Source organism: Protomyctophum parallelum (assembly GCF_964188405.1).
Source record: "Protomyctophum parallelum genome assembly, chromosome: 3".
Taxonomy (NCBI): domain Eukaryota; kingdom Metazoa; phylum Chordata; class Actinopteri; order Myctophiformes; family Myctophidae; genus Protomyctophum; species Protomyctophum parallelum.
In genome coordinates this window covers 26,185,669-26,193,887 of record NC_139698.1, presented here as the reverse complement: position 1 = coordinate 26,193,887, position 8,219 = coordinate 26,185,669, and positions in this window count along the sequence as shown.

The following is an 8,219-nucleotide window of genomic DNA, read 5'->3' as shown; positions in this document are numbered from 1 at the left end:
CAGAATATATAGCCTATGCTGCATATATATATGCCATATTCAGGTTCCTATATGTGCATATACAGTACTGTATGTGGATAATAGGTAATGTATGTCTCTATATAGCATTATGCAATTTATATTTCCATGGGGGGTGCGTCAGCTAGGTCGGGAGGTAACAGGCCAAAAAGGTTTGGGAACCGCTGCCCTAACACATTAAATGTCATTGAAAATTAATTTTTGTGATTGACCGGAATGAGATGATGTATGACGATAAGAGCACCTCTCACTTCACACAGGTGTGACTTTTGAGCGGTGCTAGCCCCTCCTATATCCAGTTTTTAGTGTATGTTCACAAACTTTGTCCTACACAAACATTAAACTCCCATTGGCAATGAATGGAGAATTTTACGTCATGATGATGTTTGTACGATCATAAGAGCCCCCCCTCACTTCATAGTATACAGGTGTGTATTTTGAGGGGCGCTAGCCCCTCCTATATACAGGTTTAATGTTTGTTTTTAGTTCAACGTTTGTTTTAAAAACGCCATTGACAATGAAGGGAAACTTTACATCATCTTGTCCCTAACACAAACATTATTACATGCCATTAACAATAACGAGAATTTAATGTTTGTTTTGTCACTGTTTGTTTTACATCACCATTACATCACCTAATCATAGCAACCTGAGTTAGACTTTAATATATTAGCGCCCCTCACTTCACACGGGTGTGAAGATATAACAAATTCAAAGTCAGCATTATAACTTAATTGCTACTGTACCATCAAAGGTTCATATTCTGCACCTTCATGACCCCCATGAAAAATGTGCAACATCATGACAGTCATCACATAATTGTCATTGTTTTCTAGTGAACCGTTAAGGGAAACTGGTTCTGAATCTGCCAACGCCAGAACATCTGAACACCGGTTTGTAACCAAACCCAGAAGTCCCAGTCATCTTCATTCCATGGTTTCCATTTGCTGCACCCAAATGTTGTGCTGGCTCGTTTCTGTGATATGAATCTGTTGCTATATCATCTTATCTTACTTTGCTGTGTTTGTCACAGCAAATGTGGTGATGATGTATGCTTTTCCAACATGCTGTACCTTGCTTGTACACACTCACTCACTTACACACTCATAACAAATTAGCTTTCATTCAGAATGATTTAACATGTTGAACACCGTTCGATGTGTCAACCCGGGACTCTTCACAAACACGGTTAATTGCTACATTCCAAAGTCCATAATGATCATTCAGAGGTTGGCCACATGTTGTCCAATGAGGACATGCTATGCTGCTTTATTTCAGCAACGAAGGTAAAACGGAATATTTGCCTTTCCCAAACAGCCACTTTTCAGAGTGACTGGGGGAAAAAAGTGAACCATGCTGAAACTGAAATTCACCACAATAGTACTGAAATGCCGGTAAACTGCTGAATCAGTCGACAACATTCACCTTTTCTATTACTAGAAGTTACCTTGGGTTGTAGCGTAGGTTACAGCTGTTTTGCTGTACCATATATAGGTTATGAGGTAAGAGGCCGGTTGGCCACAGGATAAACAGGGTTTAGCAGGCTGCTATAGGAAGCCCGGCTGATGATTCGAGCCGTGGGCCGTCATTTTAGTATTGCCGGGATAATAGCTGTTTACCAGAGCCCCAGCACGGTGTTTAGGTGCTGTCATAAATACCCGTGGTTTTCCATCCTGTTAATGTCTTTATAGAGACACAATATCAACATAAAAACATGATTTTGTGGTTCCGCCACTGTTTCAGAACATGGGTCCCCTGGCATCTCTGTCACAACAGCTGTCCATTTTGAATAAAAGAAGTGGGCACGCCGCAGCCTAATAGCTCCAATAGCGACTAAATCCTTACGTTTTAAAAGATCAATGGTGGGAAGTCTTCTATTGTGTTGGCACAGACTTCATGTTGCAACATTGCCTGGTCTGGTATGAGTGCTGTTTGTCTGTAGTGAAACTGAGAAAGTTTCCTGTGAGGTCCTGTCAGGTGGGACAGGCTGTCTCACAAAATGTCTTTTGTGTTAGGAATGGCCGGCAATATTTGCTGTAGCTACATTATATGAAGTTAATTTAAATGGCTATAACATTTGGGGTCTACTCTCGAGCAACCCAGACAGGTTTTGAGTTGCTTGATTCAATATCATTTAGATAATTGTTATTCATTTGATTGGACACACCCCCCTCCTATATAAAGCCAGTGAACTTCAGACTTGGACTCGTAGAAAACACACATCCCTGGTTCTGGGGACTGACGCTGTCCTGATAATGAAGATCGAGATGTTTGTAATACTCTTTTCAGTAACAATGCGTTTAAGATGGTTGCAATTTAGTTTGAAGTTCAATGGGTTTATATTGGACTATTAGCTCTGATGAATTGAATATTAAATATCTAAATATTGAATGAAGCAACTTCAAAAATATGTATAGGCCTACTCTGGAGAAGCCAGAGTATGTTAAAAAATACCCCAGAAATGGTCCCTTTAAAGTTGGTTAAGGAAAAAGGCCACACCTTTTGCCTTTCATTCTAGCACATTCTAATGAACCTGACCACCACTATGTGTTCTATAACACAGAAGACATGAACATGGTGTAGGTCCATCTGATCTCTAGCCTATAGAAGAAAATGGCAAGTGTAGCCTACAAGTTCACAACTGTGAGTCTGTAGATCTTCTATTTTCGGCCTATTAAACATAGGCCTTTGTATAGTTTGGCTTGGCCATACTAATATCACCGGCAGATTGGGTCTATAGCCACTGCAAGGCTATAGCCTCCCCACATCATCATAATAGTATATTTGCTGACAATCTACTGGAAATGTCGAGGAACAAATCAACATTCAAGGTTTGACAAGCATTAGTTTTTGATTTGCTTAGGCTACTGGCACTCTTCTTTAGAGCATTATTAAAATCGATAAGATATTTAATAGCCTTACTTGTATTCCAGGCTGTGAGGCATTTGGGTCTCTCCCATTCATCCATGGTCTGTCCCCTTCATTCTGCTGCTATATATCCCACTGTACTGTACCTCACAATTAATGGAGAATGTAATGGTGACTTTGGCTGACCAGAAGGGAACCTATCCAGATTGTCGTTAAACTGGTCTCTCGTGATACTGGGAATGGTGTGGAAGTGACAGACAGCAGTGTGACAGGGCATTGTAGTGGCCTAGCCTGTATTGTGTTTGAATACCAAGTTTGTGGATTACACTTTCTTTCCATTGTAGCCTACTATAGGCTACACAGGTCTCATTGGGTAAAGAATTCTGCACATTGTAGTCCAATAAAGAATAAATATTGTTATATATTAGTTCAGGGAGATATACTCGAGGGGTTTCATGCCGTGCTCAAGGGCGCATACATATACTCAAGGGGACAGGGTTAATATGCTGCATTACTATGTGGGTGTTTCACTAGTAAGAGACCACACCTTCGCTCAAGATTAACAGTTTATTGAAACAGAATGAGATGAATGCGGAGTGGAGTGAGGAACCCAAGGTAGGGCGAGACTCAGGGTGGGGGCGTAGTCTCTGGAGCTGATGGTCATCTTTGCTCTATACTCGGAATGAGCGGTTGGTCGTCTCTGCTCCGTCACTGCCCCCCCTGGATTCCTAGAGAATCGAGGCGGAAGGAGGAGGTTGGGGTGGAGGAGGATGGCGGTTTTGAAGAATAGTGAAAATAGACGATCTACAAGTGCAGTACTCACAACCCATGTTTGGTCTGTCGTGGAGCAGAACAAACAACTTGGTTGAGAGATCGCAGGTGTATTTATACTGTGGTGATTGCACCAGGGATTAGTGAGTTTGATAAGGAGGGAGGAGTTGTTGATAATGATGGAGGAGTGGTTAAGGTCAAGCGGAAGGAGGTCTCTTCTCCTGAAACTGCGTTGTATAAATACAACTTCCCATAAGTTTGTGCAAGTCCCTCACGTCATTCGCTGATGTGGCAGTCAGCTGACCAATTGGGCGGGCTACTTAAGCGCACTAGACTGCATGCTCTTCCTGCCTTCCTCTGCATAATGGTTCCTGGTTGTATGTGATGTTTGCTCCCACCACCACCCCAGCACCACCGGTGGGCTCTGTTATTTATGTTCCCCATGGGGTTTTTATTGTATATCTATCTCCCTGCTCTTAAAGTTTATGATGGTGTTTAATCGTGCCGAGCAGGGAGAAAATGCTGCAGAGCCGAACGCCAAGATAAATATCACATGCACACTTGTATTCTCATTATATAATAAGTATTGGTTAAATCTATCCGTGAGTGACTGAAGTATTATGATTTATGTCCTATTTGCATGTAAGCATAATTGATGACCAATGACCATCAACTACTTTATCCAATAGACTGACGTTGGTGCACAATGATATGAGATGCACGTTCTATTCATTCTGTTGTGGTCCATGTCACGTCATCTGTCCAATACTGTATTCACTAGGTGGGTATTAAACTTCAAAACTTGCCATGGGACACTGGCTGGTGTCATCTTGTTCTGCGTGCATGCGACTCAACTGAAACATCACTCACCAGTCACCACCCGCAGGTAGAGGGAGACTTTTAAGGCCCTGTCACTTTGTATTTCTCAATTTACTTCTATATTTGTAAAAACAAAAAATGAATGAACAGAACATTTAAAAAAAAAGGCCCTGTCACATCGATCAGGCCCCTCGCACAGCACTGAATGACAGGGCTGTCATTGGCCTGTCACAGGGATGTCACGGATCTTACATACAGAGAAGTTTGTGGCGGGCGATGGAAGTTCCAGCGCCCCCACAAACTTTGTACGCCCCCAAGTCTCTTCACCAAAAATAGCTGATCTATACACACTCATGATTTAACACAACGCAATGCACCCCAGAATAAGGGTTCATGTGGTTAAAATCTGTTGTTCAAACTAATTGCAGCTACAGTGGCAGCCAGACCTGGGCAGACAGAACGGTGCGGTAGAGAGGTTGTGTGTAGCGGGGCCTTTTTTATCAGTCTGTCTCTCTGTCCACATCTTATCCGATAATGAATCAGCGATGGGACTCATGGGAGGAACGGGGGATGTGGGAGAGCGGTGTCTGTTCTCTCTGTTATCTGCTGAACTCGACAGATCCTCAGCCACGATTCCACACAAACCTGCTGATCACACCATCAGACAGTCACGGGCCGCCAAGGCTGCTCTTTCACATTTTCAAGGTGATTTCAGAATAGCGAGGAACAGGGACGTGCAGAGAGCGTTAGAGGGGCAGGGGCTAAAATCCCGTAAGAGGGCACTTTTGGACAAAAATAGCAGATCTACAAGCTCACAAGCTCAGCTTGAGAGCTTGTAGATCAGCTATTTTCGGGGCGCAACCCAGTACTCTTTAGCTAGTGGAAGATACGGTGTACGACATGGATTTCAAAAGCTCTTCTCCTGAATGCCGCCTTCCGGTATGGCATGGAAAGGAGTGGCATTTGCATTTCTTCCACCAGAAAGCCCCCTTTGATGTCTATGCGTGCACGTCCCTGTTTTCAGAATAGCAAGGAGAACCTATTGTCCTGCTGCTTGAATGGCTGATGTGCTACTTCTCTATTGTGCTATTCCTGTTCCAATTTCTAGTCCTATTCAAATCGAGGCGTATTTATGCAGGCTACTGCATGTCCTTTTACTATTCATTTGACATTTTAGGTTTTTTGTCAGCATTCTCTCTTGAAAGTAGGGCATGCACCTTAATTACCCTGCAGAATAGTATTCTTATTCATGTATTAATATGGTTGCTGTAGGAAACACGCTATTGTTCTAAGTGCGAGAACTATTATGCCAGCTAAAGTAAACCTGTTTTTTTCTTACCTTTTTTGTTTATTGAGTTCAATGGAGATTTTTTTAACCTTTTCTGTAACCCTTAAAGGACCACTTCACCACTTTTCAACTTCTCTTCCTATAATTGGTCCTAACTAGAGATGTCCCGATACTGTATCGGTATCGGGAAAAGTATCGGATCGGCCCTTATTTGTCATATCGGGTCATATCGGTATCTGCAAATATGCCAGTCTAACCAGCGATCCGACACAGGGGTAAGGGGTTGACAGGTAAATAAAATGTTGGGACATGTGGAGTTTGCTTTGGAGTTGCCCAACCTGCAAGTGCACATTTGAGTGAGGAGTCTGCTATTACCACAACACGAGATATATAGCTATTAACACAACATGAGATCACGACACTGGTATCGGTATCGGCTAACACAGAAACTGAGGTATCGGGATCGGATCGGAAGCGGGACATCCCTAGTCCATCCCTAGTCCTCTCATAGGAAGGCTGTGGGCATTTCAGAAACCCGTCCACCAGTGACATCGATGGTGAATCCAAGCTAATAGAAATGGCAGGCTTTCTTTTCCTGAAAAGTTGCAATGCAAAAGTTGAAGCCATCGTTCTCACGATAATAAAAATCTAAATATATTTTAAAACAAATCTTGTTTAAAAAAAAATATGCCTAATGATGATGTCACTGGTGGACGGGTGTCCGAACTGCCCAAAGCCCTCCTATGAGACACAGACTGAGTAGGACAAAATGGTGATGTTTTATCATGAACATTAGTGAGGACCAATTATATGAAGAGATGTTGAAAAGTGGTGAATTGGTCCTTTAAGTCATTTTTCTGTCCCTGTTCTGATATCACAATATAAATGGCAATTAAGACAGAATTGATCAAGAACAGGACTATTATAGACTTTCCCAGTGGATTCCTCGCAGCTTGCGTCAGTGCAACCACACTTACAATTTCCCAGAATTGTACCTTTCTAGTTTATTTATTTATAGTCTTCCTGAGGATCTACAAAGTGTCCGCAAGGCCGTAGACTGATTGTTTTTGCCCTTTGCACGCACATTCCCACTAGGCCAAGTAAGAAATGATACAATAGAAACCAAGACCACCAAACTTCACTCGAGTTCCTATTGTCTGTGACCTGTGTGCCCGCCCCTTCATGTTAAGGATCCCCAAATTGATCGTTCACTCCATTATTACTTGCGCAAGCAGAGCGCGCATGTACTAGTTTTGCCCAGGACGATATTCGATGCGCATGCACCGTCCCAGCAAATGACGTCAGCGTCAGGGTATAACTGGTATAACTAGCTCTCAATGATGACGTAATAAAGATGTGGATTAAAGGACCCAATGCCAGAGTGTAATTGGATTTTGATGGTGACGTAATGACGATATGTTTTAGTGTCGGGAGGATTAAAGGTAATGTTCCTATGTATACATGTATGTAATCTGGCACCACTGCCGTATCAGGCACAAATAGTCATTACGTCATTTGCTGGGACGGTGCATACGCATCGAATATGCTGGGACGGTGCATACGCATCAAAAGTGGTGCAAAGTAAGCACAGTATACCGCTAATCAACTTAGAAATTACATACACAGAGGCATTTAGTATTAATATCACTATAGTCCAAGATTAAGTCAATTTAAAGCAATTGACAATTTAAAATAAATAATTATACTGTATACGTGATAACACATTTTATTTCAGTTTATATACCTTTTTATTTCATCAGATATCGATGATTTATTTTTCCAGAATAATTCTAAATCGATAAAACTGTATTTCTTTTATAGATGGAAACTTGTACCTCCATAATACTTATTTTTTACATGCATAAAGTAGGTAGGTAGCAAATAGCTAAACCTAATAATTCAACATTTCAAACGTTCCTTCACAGAGAAGCTGAGATTTGACAGTTTGTAGCGGTCAACAGTACTTGTGTGCTCTGCTTGCGCACTAGTAGGCCATTTATGACCTACTAGTGTGCAACAAGCAAGTAGGCACTCGACAGAGTACAGTTCTTGTTTTGTATTATTTTTATGGCCATGGCTAGTGATGTTTAAAACATCAGAGAAAATAACAAGCGAATGCAAGGATTTAAATAAAGTCATATTATTTATTTTACAAATTTGCACAATAGTGGAATAGTGGTGAACAATCATACATACAAACACAACTACTCATGTGCATGGCTTCACACTGGCCCTCAAAATTCACGCGCACACACACACACACACGCACACCATTATGTACAGCACACATACACATTCACACAGTTTAATACATAAAGCACAGCACACAATTAGCAAAAACAGTGACCAGCACTTACTGTATCTCCTTCCTTGTAATGGAGGAGAGAGCAGCTACTGTCCACTTATTTTAACCCTTCTCTCACATTCACAATCATGACATCACTCTCAACCACAC